Here is a 17,130-nt window from a genome sequence, read left to right as displayed (position 1 = left end):
CAGAATCTCACTGCATTGCATCTTCTCAGATGACTGAAATCCATAACTCTAATAGAAATCATTTATGACAATTTGAGCATGTCTGGAAAAATGAATGTACAAGATAAAAATATGGTGAGAAAGATTTAGTTGGAGTCAAACTACTTCATAAAATACTAGAATGTCCCTTTTAATTTCAGAGTAAGAAATGTGACCAGTGATGCAAAAAAGTGATGTATTTAGTTTCTAGTGGCATCAAAGAATATATATATACATATACACACACACACACACACGGAGAGAGAGAGAGAGAGACAGAGAGCGAGAGAGAGAGAGCGCGCCATTGCTTTTCTTCCTAATCAGATGTTCTATTATTTTTATTGTAAGTCTAGCAAATCTCCACTCTTATTTTCTGGTACAGAAGTTGGTAAATCATGACATCAAAATAATTTGACTGCCAGGAAAGGGATACCTAACAAATAAAGAACAAACCAACAAACCAACAAAGGGTGGTAAGAAGAGGAAACATTTAATTTTATCATAATAGATCCTTTCTTGTGAGAGTAAATTAGTTTTATTCAGAGCCACAAGAAAACTGTACACATACATGCACACACACACGTAACACACACACAGGTAAATGATATATCCCTTTACACTTGAAAATCAAATAGTATTGATTGTGTTTCAGCAGAATGAAAATTTGTGAATTTTTTATATTTTTAAAATAACTACAGTTAAGATATATTTCAAAATATAATTCTTCACATTATCTTAATCTAAATTATTTTTCTAGAAATCAACTATTTTTGGAATTTTAATTAGACTTTTAATGAATTGTAATGTTATTTTTAGCAATGTAGTAAGAATTCTTTTGATTCTTTTGTCATGGTACCTGGATCATGTCAAATTCTTTCTGAATCCTATTGAATAATCAGTGGCATTAGACTATTGTCTCAATTAATTAATCTCCTTTCTACTCATATTTACCCATTTTTGGCTAGTCTTTATTCCATACTAAAGCCATAATCAAGGATCCAATATGGTATTAAATGTATAATAGCTCACTTCTTCTTTAAAATATATAGTAACTCATTTAATATTCAAAACATCTTTATTTCCGTTTTACAAATGAGAATTATGAAATGACAGTTGTTAGAAAATTATTAAATGTTAACTCCTCTCTCAAAGACATACAATTAGTAGTAAGTCATAGAGCTAAAATCTGACCTAGAAAAGTTTAGCTATAAAAGCTTTGTTCTTCACACCTACAAATATTGTCACTAAGAGTGGTATTTTCAGCAGTGACTTGTGGCCACTTTAACTATTTTCATGGGTATCTATTGTGTCTGACGGGCTATGTATTTGAAAGTGCACTACACTAGGTGACAGACTAAATATTTAGTGCCAATTTTGGGACTTTCTAACCCTGGGACCACAGTCAATATCTTTCTCAATGAATCTCAGTTTCCTCATTTATGAAATGAGCATAAAAATATGTAAATTACAGAATCTAGTTTCTAGTTGCAACAAATAAAATCTTAGAAGAAAATGTACATTAACATATATATTTTAATTGCTTACATTTAAATTTGTTGTAGCAGTAGTAGTACAATTAAGGAAGACACTGAAGATCAGATACATATTAAACTACAGATTTCATACATATCTGTCAATAGGGTCACCAGAGGCAAAAACTGAAATACATTCAAAAGGTGAAGGCAAAGAGAATCTTGTAGACATAAATATGTAGACAGCTGTGTCTGTTTTCATACCCTAATCACCTAGTCTTGTTGATATCACTACTTTGCCCTTAACACTGTTGCAATAAACAAATTTAATTCTGGAATTTGAAAAATGGTAGAAGTAACATAATCACACAAAGGCACTTTAGATGTCCGTCCTGACTGTTTCTCAAAGGCAGGGAGAAGTAATACCTTCCTTCCCTATCAAGTGCATTCTACAACAGTGGTTCTCAAAGGTTATGCTACTACCATCAGAACAGAAGCATCTGTGAGCTTGTTAGGACTCTTTGGGCCCCATCTGAAGGACTGAATCGGAACCTCTTGGGGTGGTTATCAATTTAAGTGTTTTAGCAAGCTCTCCGGGAAATTATTCTATGCATTTATGCTTGAGAATCACTGCTCAACACACAGAGCTAGCATGAAAACAAGCATGCTTGCTCACGTCTGTAATCCCAGCACTTTGGGAGGCCGAGGCAGGCGGATCACAAGGTCAGGAGATCAAGACCATCCTGGCTAACATGGTGAAACCCCGTCTCTACTAAAAATACAAAAAAACTAGCCAGGCTTGGTGGTGGGCACCTGTAGTCCCAGCTACTCGGGAGACTGAGGCAGGAGAATGGCATGAACCCGTGAGGTGGAGCTTGCAGTGAGCCGAGATCACTCCACTGCACTCCAGTCTGGGCGACAGAACGAGACTCCATCTAAAAAAATAAATAAATAAATAAGCATGCTTGTTATGCAGTAGAATAAGTATGTTGCTAATGCTTATGCACCTCTGCAGCTAAAAACGTGTGTGAAGATCAGAGGTGGGGAAGATCAGAGATGGCAACATCTATTCAACAAATGTTTAAATGCCTGATGTAGTCTTGGACCTAGGCTAAGTGCTAAGATCACAAAAGTGAATAAAGCATGAACTATAGAAATACAGGTTCCCAAATTAAAATAATTCAAATCTACAGAGACTAAAATAATTTCTGGGATAATAATATTTGAGCCACATCTGATAAGCATTCTGGTTTCAGGATATGATCTAGTGAAAAATGCTTGATTCAGAAGCCAGTCCAAGCAAAGGTGGTATGTTCAAAGCCATGACAGTATGAGGAAGCTTGGCTCATTTGGAAAACAGAATAGTAGCTCAGGATGGCTAAAAACGAAATAGCAAATGGAAGAATGAGGCAGAAGGTGGAAGTGTGGACTTGGTTCAGAAGACTGTTGCATGGTATGTCATTCTGTGAAGCCTGATTCTATGTTGCTTTGGGAGTCATTGAGAACTTTCAAGTAGGGTGGTGAGGTGTTAAGATTCCAATGTTGGAGCAGAATTTAGGCTGATTTAAAGGGGCAAAACTGGATGCAAACGTTCTAATTTTAAAAATATTGAAATGGACAAGGGGAAAATATACCCATCATCCTAAATATGAGAGCGATTGTAAGAATGAAGAAGAAAATATGGCTTCCAGAGATATTTATTCATGTCATGAATAAAATATATAATATATAATAAGGTATATTCTTGAGTGAAGATACATTTATGTTGGATCATGCCAAGTTTGAAATTTCCTGGGAAATAGTGAATCAAAGTTTTTAATTGAGTATAAAATTCTGGGTTAAAATATTCAATTGAGATCCATTAGAAAATAGATGATAATTGATCCAGTAAAAATAGATGTTAACTCTCAGAGGAATTGACAGCCAGAAATGAAGACTAAGAGAGTCGGTCTGTGGAACAACAACAAAAAAGGAACAGAGACAGTTAAAGTGAATGATGAATGGCCTTGGGGGTGATGGTGGGGATCCACGTATAGAAAGATTACGTATGATTTAGGAAATATAAGAACCAAAAACGGAAATGAAATTGGCAATATAAAGACCATTGCAGCATGAGGAGAAAATCCATTCAGCAGAGCAGTGGAAGCAGAACGAATATTTCCACAGGTTGAGAAATGAAAGGAAGTCACTTGGCTGTATAGAAAGGCACATTCTAGAAGGAACACGGAGAGTAACCAACATGAGATGTGTTTTGTTTAGATCTCTTGTCAGGGAATAGATTTTCAAAGATAGGATTTTAAACAGATTTACTCAAGGTCAAGAAATAGTTTCTGGAAAGGTTGTATAATTAGAGGTTTAAGTATCAATGTAACAAGAGTAGGTCCAAAGCAGTTTTTCCAGGCACCCATTGATCCTAAACTGCCTTTATTTTATTTACTCTACCATAGAGAAACTTCTGAAATTCAGAATGTCTCCTCTGACCCTACTGGCTTTTGCTGTCTTAATGCTTTCTCTGACTCACCTCAGAGTTTTGACCTCTTTCCCATAATTTCCTTCCTAGCCTCTCTCCTCTGTCATGTCACCATGTCCAATCTTGTGAGCTCTTTGACTCAGAAACTCTCTGGAGCTTTAAATGGCCTCCTCGGCTGAGCACACCTAGGTCAGTACTGAACCATTTGCAGAGGTAAGAATTTGGAGGCGGACGCGATGTACAAATGATATTCAGGACATGGGTGAAGGCATTAGCTATTGGCAGTAAAGGAGAGGCGTTTTTATTTTACTTTTTATTTCTGTTATCTGTAAGACTGGGACATGAGAATGAATGTGCATAAAGTGAGAGACAGTAAGTCTTCACTTGATGGTTCAATTTCTGAGATTCAGAAACACTGCTGTTTTGCTTTTAGCAAAAAGTAATTGGATTTGAGGAGAGAGAGTTGCTGAAGTAGAGAAATAAAGGAGAGAAATGCCTTTGGTCAAAGGTAAAGAGAATGATAGCTGAGTGTCCAGATTGCCCTACTAAACTTGTGGTGGAATTATCTTCGCTTTCACTTGTTACTATTTTTGAAGGGCTCTGTGTTGTGGTTGCAGATACTGAGGAAGAGGCCAGTGCAGTTATATTAGTTTCGTAAAGCTGTCGTAAAACAAGGAACCACAAAGTGGATTGCTTGAAGACAGACATGTATTCTCCACGGTTCTGGAGGCCAGAGTCTGATTTCAAATTGCCAGCAGGGCCGTGTCTCTGTGAAGGATACAGGAGGAGAATGTGTTCCATGCTTTTCTTCCTAGCTCCTGGTTTTGCTGGCAATTCTTGAGATTACTTGTCTTATAGAAGCGCCACTCTGTTCTCTGCCTCAATCATCACATGGCATTCTTCTTCCTATATGTCTTCATATTATCTTCCCTGTGTGTGTGTTACTCTCTGTTTCTCTTCTCTTCTTACAAGGACACTGGTCATGTAGAGTTAAGGACTATCTGCTGAGTTCATCATAACTTGATATAACTGCAGATACCTTGTTTCCAAATAAGGTTTCATTCACAGGTACTAGGGGTTAGGGTTTCAACATATCTTTTTAGGGGACACAATTCAACCTACAACAGCTGTTAACTCTTGTGTTAAAACTGTTCAAAGTGAGGCCAGTTACGGTGGCTCACGCCTGTAATCCCAGCACTTTGGGAGGCTGAGGAGGGCTGATCACCTGAGGTCAGGAGTTCGACACCATGCTGGCCAATATAGTGAAACCCTGTCTCTACTAAAAATACAAAAGTTTTCTGGGAGTGGTGGTGGGTATCTGTAATCCCAGCCACTTGAAAGGCTGAAGCAGGAGAATTGCTTGAACCCAGGAGGTGGAGGTTGCAGTGAGCCGAGATCATGCCATTGCACTCCAGCCTGTGCGACAGAGTAAGACCCCATCTCAAAAAACAAAACAAAAACTGTTCAGAGTGGTGCTAGTGGAATGGATAAGAGACAGTAGTACAGGAAAGAAAAAGTCATAAGGAAGGTATAAATGTGTTAATAAGGAAGAGATAAGTGCTGAATAAAAAAGAAAACAAAAGAAGATTGTGTTGATAGATGAGAAAAATTGTCCAACACGGAAAAGTAGATGTATAACTAAAATTCAAGATGATTGCACTTTATTTGGAGTATTTAGAATTTAAGGTTTCATGAGGAAAGTAATTATTGTATCTTATTCAAGAAGAAATAAGTAAAGATTAATGCATGAATTAAAAACACACATACATTACCAACAAATTTTAGAAGGGAGCTTGAGATATTTATATACCAGAATAAAAATGGTAAAATAGTATTACTTTTTGGTATAATCAATGTTTTTTGAATAGTTAATTTAGACAATCCACTTCTTTTGATGAGTTTTCTATTATACAAATAGTGTATTATAAAATCTGAAGCTCAACATGTAAAAACCCAGGAAGCATCAAAACCTGAAATGACTGTAAACAGGATAGAGGTGTACTGTTGGTTGATTTATAGTATTTTGGGCAGGTTTAATTGTACTGATGTACATAGGCGTTTTTGAATTGTTTCTGCTTACTTCCTCTTAAGTGGAAACTAATAGGACCCCAATAAATATTTTAATGAGTATGTACTACTTCTTAAATAATAGAATGGATGATTTATATACACTTTTGGTCGTGGTCAACAGAAGTTGCACTGAGGTCTAATATTTACCACCTTTAATCTTTTACGTATGTGAGGTTTTAGTACGGTTAAGGGTTAACATGAAAACATTTCAATGCCCACTTATTGATCCTCTTATCTACCCAAAGTAGTTATTTTGTTTAACAAGTAAGCAGTGTTACAACCAACAGCCCATAAAAGGTTATTATCAAATACTTTTCCGTTTTCCTTGCACATGATTAAGCCTCAAAGGTGAATTAATGGATCCTGTTAGGCCGTAACAGGAAAGCAATAATGTCTATCAAGCAAGCACTGTGTTCCACAAATACATGCTGTTTGTCAATGCGGTTGGTGGGTTTTGATTTGATTTCCCCTCAAAGGAGAGTTGGTAAGATGGGAGGCTAAGGGATAGTTTCCTCATCTTATAGTTAGATGTAATGGCAAACATTGATTTTTATTTCTTTGTGAGGACATATCGCAGTAGTGAGGAAAGCAGATTACAAAATTTATACCATACTATTTTGTTTCATTTAAAGTGATAACAATATTCAAACTGTTTGTCTTGACTTAATCTTTTTGTCCCGTTCTTACTTCCCAAGGCTCCTAAACTTATCTTGTTTTAAAGTTTTCTACAGTACATACTTTCTGTAAGCTGCACCACATCCTTCTGCGTAGCATGGTTTACAAAATTTAAAAATAAGTAATTTGAAGTGTTTTTGCTCATGTGTTTACTTCAGCTACATTAACTATTTTCCTACATATATATATGTACACACACACACACACATATACATATGTATATAGTTTTGTTGTTCAAAACTTCTGAAAGTAAATACTGAGTCAATACAGTCACTTAAAGGCTTTGATTTCAGGTTAGATGTGGTACATGATTAATGCGTGAACTATTCAGAGTGAACTTTGAAATCTGTGTGTGTAATTTTACTTAATAAAAATTAATCAGAAAAGGATAATTTAGAAAATAAAAGTACAATAATTTAAATGTCACAATTAAAGTTTCCACATGGCCAGTTTTCTCCACTGTTTTAAGATAAAAAATGGCACAGACATACACTGAAATGTACTTTGAACATTGTATATAATTATCTTAGAACATCAGGAATAGCATCAATAAAAACCAAGATGTTTTGTGATTTTATATTGTTTTGCATCTAATCGTATATCACAGTCTAATACCATAGACTTTCATATCTCTGGGAGTGAGCTATATACTGCCTTAGATAATCATGGCGGGAATCAACAGGACAAATTTTGATAGGAAGAAAGGCAGTAGACTCTTAGCAGACAATGAGACAATGGAGAATGAAAAGAAAATGATTATCAAACACTTTTCCAGATGGTTATCAATTGCATAGGAATTCTAAGAGGCCAGGCGCAGTGGCTCAGACCTTTAGTCCCATCACTTTGGGAGGCCAAGGTGGGTGGATCACGAAGTCAAGAGATCAAGACCATCCTGGCCAACATGGTGAAACCCCATCTCTACTAAAAATACAAAAATTAGCTGGGCGTGGTGGCAAGTGCCTGCAGTCCCAGCTACTCGGGAGGCTGAGGCAGGAGAATAGCTTGAACTCAGGAGGTGGAGGTTGCAGTGAGCCAAGATTGTGCCACTGCACTCTAGCCTCGGCGACAGGGCGAGACACTGTCCCCGAAAAAAAATTAAATAAAAAATAAAAAAAGAAAAAGAAGAAAAGAATTCTAAGAAAGCATAACTTTTGATTGTGTATATGTTTATTTTCACAGTGAATTGTTTTCTTTACATATATACTCAAGTTCTTTTTTTTGTTTGTTTGTTTTGAGACGGAGTCTCACTCTTGTCATCCAGGCTGGAGTGCAATGGCGTGATCTCGGCTCACTGCAACCTCTGCCTCCCGGGTTCAAACTGTTCTCCTGACTCAGCCTCCCGAGTAGCTGGGATTCCAGGTGCATGCCACCACGCCTGGCTAATTTTGTTTTTTGTATTTTTAGTAGAGACGGGGTTTCACCATATTGGCCAGGCTGGTCTTGAACTCCTGACCTCGTGATTCACCTGCCTCGGCCTCCCAAAGTGCTGGGATTATATGCGTGAGCCACCGCACCTGGCCAACAAATTTTCATAACAGATTTTTATAATGCCACAAAATTCACATACTTCCACTAAGTTTTTATAGTATGATATGCTACTAAAACACCTCAAAAAAGCAATCAATTTCTTTTACCTTAAATGTACTGTTATAATCTAGTAAAGCATGCTATAAGTAAACTATAGTTTATAATATATGTAATATATCATTTTTACTTAATTATATTGTAAAATCTTAAATGTGATTAAAATGATATGCACATTTTAAATATTTTGAACCTGATATATAACTCTAGAAACAACTATGAGTCTTTCCTGGTTTGAAAAAGTAATATTACTATGCTATTTAGATGTTCACTATTTTGCTTAAAGTGAAATAAATGAATAAAGAAATTCTTCAGATTATTTATTCAAGCATATAAGTCTATGTTACTCAATACAGATTCTGTTACATAAATAAGTACTTACTTATTATTAACTCTAAATTTATTTTTTATTTATACTGAGATAGAGATACTTCCATTTATATCTACTGTATTATGTTTTATCTATCTCCTATCTAACTAGAAATAATTTAGTGTATTCTTTTCCAGAAAATACTTAACATATATTTAAATACATAATATAAAACAGGCCAAGGTAAAAATGGAATTACAATATTTTACTAAATTAAAAATATTAGTATATAAAAATCATGAAAATAATCCGATAAGTTTTTCCCCTTTTTCTCTATTTTTCGTGCATGGTTTTAAGCAGTCTTATGAATTGCTGCATATAATCGTTAACAACCTCCCTCTGAAAGAACTAGCCTTCCTCACTTAAGATAAGGAAACTGACACATTGAGGCCAAGTCACTATCTAATGTCCTGCTGCAAGCAAATGGGAAAAGTTGCTTTTGAATTCAGCAAGTCTGACGCCAAAGCATAAACTCAACCAATACAGATTATTCAACATTTTACTAGAGAAGGATCATGGCTTTGGCTTTAATTTTAACTGTAGCCTATGCAACGAAAGAAACGGAATCAATCTAATGAGTCACAGTGTCCAAGATATGAAAAAAGGCAAGTTGTGGAGCAGAATCACTAAGGCCATAAAAAGCTTTATCCCTTGAGTCCTCATAAACTGGATGCTGCTAAATATAAAAATTGTCGACAGTACTTTTATGGTGAAATAACTGGTGCCAAATGTCACTTTTTCTTATAACATCTTTCAGTATAAGCAATCGCAAAGCACATTTCTAAGGTTAAAAAATAAATAAATAAATAAAATAAGCTCCTGTAGCCCCAGCTATGGTAGGGCTTTAAGTTACGAGGATAGTGTGATCCAAATGAACACCACTCATGCTCTTGCTGAGGCTGTACTTCATATTACAGGATGAAATATAAAATAAGAGAGTTCCCTTCTGCCTATCCTCCAGAAGTAGTTTCCTCTCAGCCAGATACTTGAAAATAACTGTGTGGTAATAGTTTGAACATTATTCTACTTGACAATACTTGTAATACTTTTATTCTGATAAGTAACCAGAAGGCATCTGTCTTGCCAACTTATTATATCACCCCATTATTCTATTTTTACTTGAACTAACTAGCTGTAAGATTTTTCTTTCCACTTTAGAAAAATAGAAAAAAGGGAACTTGCCTGTCTAGAAAACCAACTTACCTCTGCCTTGAAGTGTTTCCAGAACCAAGACCTTTCTTTAACTTTTTGCATAGGGAAAAAAAGCAAAGTATCTATCTCTGTTGTAAAACATCCCAGTTAATTAAATATAAAAAGCAAAAATTATAGAAAGTTAAAACTCAGAAAATTATAATTGTGTTTTTATCATGCCCTGATCAAGAAGTAAATGAATTATATTAACTTAGGTGACTTACAGTGCAACAGAGAGTGATGAAAGAAACCCCAACTTAATTTTTAGAGACCACTACTAAAATTGAGACTGGTAAAGGAATTTCAAAAATTTAAGTTTTACAAGAGCTGACTGATAATCCTTCCTTTGGGGAAGTTGTCTATTCAGCGAGCAAGTTATCTTATTCTTGATAATTAACTCATTGAGAATAATACAAAGGTATTGTATCTCAAATTTAAAAGACAAAATGGGGGATACATAGGCATGACTTTGGCTCTCAAAATAGGATTAATATCCTGGGAATTCAAAAATGTGAATAAACAGGTGTAATTCATTCAATATGTATTTATTGAGTTTATATTACACTATACCAGGTACTGTTCCAAAGATAAAGCAGTCATTAAAACAAACAAACTTATCTCCTAAACTCTGGTAAGAAACAAAAAAAAATAAAATCTAATAACCATTCAATTATGAGGTAAGATACATTGATACATACATGAAGGGAATTGAAAATGTCTGAGAAGGTGAAATGCTAGTTATGCTAGAGACTGAAGAACTGAAGAAAAAAACATTTGGATAAGAAGAGAGCTTCTTTCAGGGTCTCTTGTAAGGCAGGCCTAGTGGTGACAAAATCTCTAAGCAGTTGCTTATCTGTAAAGGATTTTATTTCTCCTTCACTCATGAAACTTAGTTTGGCTGGATATGAAATTCTGGGTTTAAAATTCTTTTCTTTAAGAATGTTGAATATTGGCCCCCACTCTCTTCTGGCTTGGAGAGTTTCTGCCGAGAGATCTGCTGTTAGTCTGATGGGCTTCCCTTTGTGGGTAACCCGACCTTTCTCTCTGGCTGCCCTTAACATTTTTTCCTTCATTTCCACTTTGGTGAATCTGGCAATTATGTGTCTTGGAGTTGCTCTTCTCGAGGAGTATCTTTGTGGCGTTCTCTGTATTTCCTGGATTTGAATGTTGGCCTGCCCTACTAGGTTGGGGAAGTTCTCCTGGATGATATCCTGAAGAGTGTTTTCCGACTTGGTTCCATTTTCCCCCTCACTTTCAGGCACCCCAGTCAGACGTAGATTTGGTCTTTTAACATAATCCCATACTTCTTGCAGGCTTTGTTCATTTCTTTTTCTTCTTTTTTCTTTTGGTTTCTCTTCTCACTTCATTTCGTTCATTTGATCCTCGATCGCTGATACTCTTTCTTCCAGTTGATCGAGTCGGTTACTGAAGCTTGTGCATTTGTCACGTATTTCTCGTGTCATGGTTTTCATCTCTTTCATTTCATTTATGACCTTCTCTGCATTAATTACTCTAGCCATCAATGCTTCCACTTTTTTTTTCAAGATTTTTAGTTTCTTTGCACTGGGTACGTAATTCCTCTTTTAGCGCTGAGAAGTTTGATGGACTGAAGCCTTCTTCTCTCATCTCGTCAAAGTCATTCTCCATCAAGCTTTGATCCATTGCTGGCGATGAGCTGCGCTCCTTGGAATCAACCCAAATGTCCATCAGTGACAGACTGGATTAAGAAAATGTGGCACATATACACCATGGAATACTATGCAGCCATCAAAAAGGATGAGTTTGTGTCCTTTGTAGGGACATGGATGCAGCTGGAAACCATCATTCTTAGCAAACTATCACAAGAACAGAAAACCAAACACCGCATGTTCTCACTCATAGGTGGGAACTGAACAATGAGATCACTTGGACTCGGGAAGGGGAACATCACACACCGGGGCCTATCATGGGGAGGGGGGAGGGGGGAGGGGGGAGGGGGGAGGGGGGAGGGGGGAGGGGGGAGGGATTGCATTGGGAGTTATACCTGATGTAAATGACGAGTTGATGGGTGCTGACGAGTTGATGGGTGCAGCACAGCAACATGGCACAAGTATACATATGTAACAAACCTGCACGTTATGCACATGTACCCTAGAACTTAAAGTATAATAATAATAATAATAAATTTAAAAAAAAAAGAAGAGAGAATTTTTGGAAAGAGAACAATGTGCACAAAGACACCTAGGCAGAGATGTCTTAATGTTTCACAAGAAGAATAAGGAGTAGAGTAAGATAGGGACATATAGGAGATAAAATCAGAAACATAGGCATGAGGGTTGGAAAAATGCAATGTAAAGAATTATGAATCATACAACAGATTTTGAGTTTTACTCTGAGATGGGAAACCTCAACTAATTTGGAAGAGGGTGTAACTTGGTCTGAACCTAGTTTAAATGAGTCATAATAGCCTCTCTGTTGATAAGATTTGCTAGCCTCTCTGTTGATAAGATTTGAGGGGAATATGGAAGTCTATTAGGAGGTGATCACAGATGAAAGTGGGACATAAAAGTGGCTTAACTCTGGTGGGAAAGCTGAGCATAAAAACATGGTAGAATTCTGCACAAAATGGATGTGGTCTGTCATCAAAATAGAAATGTCAATAATTATTACAAGCCATTTTGAAACCAGAAGAGAGGAGATTTCCTAAACTTAAAAGCCCCAAATCATCAACATTAGCTACACACACACACACACACATACACACACACACAATGAGTCATTCCAGAAGGTTTCTTCACAAGAAGGCATAGAACATATGCCTGTAATCCCAGCACTTTGGGAGCTCGAGGCAGGCAGACCACAATGTCAGGCGTTCGATACCAGCCTGGCCAATATGGTGAAACCCCATCTCTACTAAAAATACAAAAATTAGCCGGACGTGGTGGCACATGCCTGTAGTCCCAGCTACTCTGGAGGCTGAGGCAGAAGAATTGCTGAACCTGAGAGTCAGAGGTTGCAGTGAGCCAAGATCACGCCACTGCACTCCAGCCTGGGCGACAGAGCAAGACTCTGTCTCGAAAAAAAAAAAAAAGAATATTCAGAAGTGGAATACTTGTGCTTGTGGCTCAATATTTCAATATTTATGCATATAAAACAATAACCTGAGGACCTCAGTTTCACAAATAGTCAAGAAGGAAGCTGGGACATATTTTAGATCAAATATATTGCAGGTTAAAGTATCTTTATGTAGGGAAAGTAAATAGAAATGTGTCGTTCTATAAATAGGATTTAGCAAGACAGGGCCATTCCACATTAATTGATAAAATCAAATAACTGTCCAGAATTGCAGTTCATTTTTCAAAATGGTGAAGAAATATTTTTAAAAATATGGTTACAGTGTGGCACTTTAAAAAAAATCAAGTCTGCTATACAATGCTGAAAAATATCCTGTAATCTTTCTTTCCTCTTAGTGGAGCAAAATCTTAGTTTATAGTGGAAGGAAGTTTGAGAGCTCTTTAGTGGTCAATAGAGATCTAATTCTCCTCAATTTTGCTCAAACTGAATATATAACAGGACAACATAACAGGATCTGAGCCAAACATTTTCACATAGATTAAGTTGTGTGTGTGCTTCTGTGTGTGTCTGTCTGTGTGTGTGTGTATGTATTTTCCTGTAGAAAATAAAGCATTTGAACATTAGTTATTCTCTTATTTTTCCTGCTGTCTGTCACCACATTAACAAGACCGGGTGTACTTTATTTTCCTAGCTAGGATCTCTTGTCCCACTGGGATCGGGGAAGACAATTTTAACATACTTTTTAGGACCAGTGGCAGTTAGAATTGCTTTCAAGATACTACTGTTCATAAGAGGTGAGAGAAAGAACATTTTCATGTAGCCCCTGGGTGTTGAGATTCCCCATATCCTTAAGAATAAATTGGTGAATCATCAAGAGAATTTGAAACCTCCTCAGGCTGTCTTCATTTTCACAACAGGCTCACCTCCCTGATCTAATAAATAGAACATTGACTCTATGGGAGGGCTATGCTTTTGAACTGCTCCTTGCTCAATGAATATTACTTCCTAACACCCAGTAGTCCTAGTCACACGTCATGTGCAAACATACTATAAGACTCATTTTCACTAAAATAAATTATTTTGAACAAGTCAACTTATTTTAAAACATAGCATTTTCCCTATCTCACCTATGTAGCCACAGAAAGAATTAACTGTCCTGTGGAATATGTAAAAAATAAAAGATAAAGTCTCCAAGATTAACCTGAGCACGCATCACTCACTTTAAAGAAAATTGGAGGAGATGAACTAGAAGAATTTCTTTGGAGCCTGAACAAAAGAGAGGTGAATGGGTTATTAAAGATAGGCTGATGTTATTCTAATATCTTTATGGGAGACTGTCTACTCTATTGTGTCTCTTTTTCAATGAGCATCTTTTGGGAAGCATAAAGTTGCCTCCTTACAAGGTCATAGCAGAGTAATCGTACAGACAGTGTTCTGAACTGGGTTGAACATACAAAGGATGCCAAAAGTTTCCACTTCTGTACAGTAACCTATATTAAAACTTCAACTTATTTCAATCCATCATATTTACATTTCTATTTTATTATACACTGGATAATGTGTTTAATATATTACTGTAGCTGCATATATATACACTTTATCATAACAAAATAGACATGTTTTGTGGAACATGTTAAATCGTTTGCTAAGTAAAAGAGACAGTGTGATCAGAACTTTTGAAGGTCTCTACACACAACCTTGCTTTCTCAAATTCTATCCAGACAAATGCTAATTCTGGTTTTAGTTTTATAAGGCCATGAGGATCAAAACATAAAGGAAAATACACAGAAAATGCTTCAATATAAATTACTCTGTTTCATTCTGTGTTAGACTTTATAGCATTTGTGTTCATTTTCTATGAGATCATAGTCCTATTCAATAGCAGTTTTTTTCATATTTCCAATATACTCTACAGAAAAATAATTGTTGGTAACATTCATGTTGTTAATATTATTGCTAAAAATATTCCTTAGGAATTGCTTAGCCCAGAAAATCCCGAACTCAAAGAAGCCTTTTGCAAAGAGTCGTCTTTTTGCTTTTGTCTCCGTAATCCACCATCCTTCCCTATACTCTTGGCTTTTAATACTCTGCTGATAGGATTTGCCTCGACCAATGGCTGCATATGTTAATAATACTCTTTAACTCACTAATAAACTACTTTGATACTTGAATAAATTGAAATTTAAATAAGCATTTTTATTAAATCAAACATAATTTTTGTATTGAGATAATTCTAATTGGGGACATAGGTAAACCATTAGTCCCTCAAACTTTTTGGTCTGGAAGACTTTGCAGAGTTCTGCTAAGGGGAAATCACAGAGGTATGTTTTGAACAGTGAGGGTGAAAATCTCCTCTGTTTAATGTGTTTATTTTTCCCTATATGGAAATCACAAAGATCAGTGATTGATATATTACTTTCCATATTTATTATGGAATAATTTATTGATTTAATTTGTTTAATAATTAATGGTTTAATACATGCAATAGTTTACTGATTATGGTATAATCAAGTTTGTTGAATAACTTCAAATAATTCTCAATGAATTTACACCATAGTTATAGGAAAAAATAACATTTAAATCACTCAAATAGAAATTCTACTCCATATATATTTACCAACTGTGATATCTTATGAGGAAAATACAGGACACATTAAGATGTGACAGTCTCAGAAATGAGCGATAGCCTCCTGAAATATTATTGGCTTAGATGTGATAAATTATATAATATAATGAAATCTAAGTCAGTATGTGCATGGCAACTTAGAGAAACTTAGAGAAAGAGAGAGAGAGAGAGAAAGTCAGTGTGGTTGCAGAGCAAATTCAGGAAGTGCAGAATCAGATGAGATCTTTTATTCTAAGAGCAATGGATATTAACTGAGGAAATGTTGGCAAGGGGTGACACCAATAGATTTTTTTAAAATAACATTTTGGGCTTTAGCATTGAGAATGGATCTTAGAGGGCAGGGTAGATGTGGGGAGACATGTTAGTAGCCTATGGAGTAGTTAGCGGAAGAGAAAATAATAGATTTGCCTCAGATATTTTGTCAAAAAGAGACAGATAACATTTAATATGCTTTTTGCAGATTTTTTGGTCACATCAAAGAAAACTAAACGCTAAGCTATATAAATTAAAGTTAAAACAGCCCTAGAGAAGACATTAATTCACACATGTTAAAAAGAAGAAGCAGCACCTTAAGAGATTAAAGTGGACTGCTTCCATTGTGTTTCACTGGCATGCATTGCCTACCATCTGGAGGGTAAAAATTACTTGGAAAATGAAACTTGAAATGAAATTAAACAATATTTCATTTCCCTTGATATTTATTTATTTTCAGATTAAGCACCAATATCCCAAGTCATAGCCAAGATATAAAATACAGTGTGATTATTGTGTGATTATTATTAAAAACTCTTCCCAATATTTCTCTAAAACTTACAAAATATTTCTGTTTATGGCAGAGTCTCAGCTGACACAGGGTCTAATATTATTAATCTAAGTTTGTTTTACAATGCTCACTTCTAATCCTTCATTAATCTTAAACATTTATATTTATATATATGAACATTAATGCAAACTCAATTTAATTTAGAAGCAAGAACAGTTGTTTTTTTATTGTTAGCTAAATTGTGTTTTTAAGATTAAAAACTGCACATTAGAATGAAAAGATTTTTCTTTCCCAAAGCAGCATACATAGAACTACAGTCTCTGCTTGTTTATTTGCCTGTTTGAATGCCACTGCTTTTTTTTTTTTTTTACGGTTTTCAAACCATATCTCATAGCAAACTCTTTAGAGTTTAAATTTGTTAAATTGCAATGGGTGGAAAGTCAATATGAAAATTCTTGGTCTATTTCTAAAACATTTTCGTTAAACTGGTAAGAACAGATACTACACTTGATCTTAGCCAAAAGGCCAAGGACGGTGGCTCACGCCTGTAATCCCAGCACTTTGAGAGGCTGAGGTGGGCAGATTGCCTTAGCTCAGGAGTTCAAGACCAGCCTGGGCAACACGGTGAAACCCTGTCTCTACTAAAATACAAAAAAATTACCAGGTGAGGTGGTGGGCACCTGTAGTCCCAGCTACTTGGGAGGCTGAGGTAGGAGAATCGCTTGAACTTGGGAGAGGGAGGTTGCAGTGAGCCGAGATCATGCCACTGCCCTCCAGCCTGGCCAACAGGGCAAGACTCTTTTTAAAAGAAAAAAAAAAATCTGTGTGAAAAAAAAA

The 17,130-nt window shown here is 35.9% G+C and overlaps 1 protein-coding gene and 1 pseudogene across 3 annotated transcripts in view; both read right to left on the bottom strand.

The window, feature by feature from the left end:
• Window positions 1–17,130, bottom strand: part of LOC105467940 (cadherin 18) — a 1,130,742-nt gene that overhangs the window by 819,377 nt on the left and 294,235 nt on the right. The window lies entirely within an intron of this gene.
• Window positions 16,721–16,831, bottom strand: LOC112425108 (U2 spliceosomal RNA; annotated as a pseudogene).

This window comes from Macaca nemestrina, chromosome 6, assembly GCF_043159975.1.
Source record: "Macaca nemestrina isolate mMacNem1 chromosome 6, mMacNem.hap1, whole genome shotgun sequence".
In the NCBI taxonomy this organism is placed as follows: domain Eukaryota; kingdom Metazoa; phylum Chordata; class Mammalia; order Primates; family Cercopithecidae; genus Macaca; species Macaca nemestrina.
The sequence above is the reverse complement of the archived record's forward strand: the minus strand, read 5'-3'. Positions and strand labels throughout refer to the sequence as shown.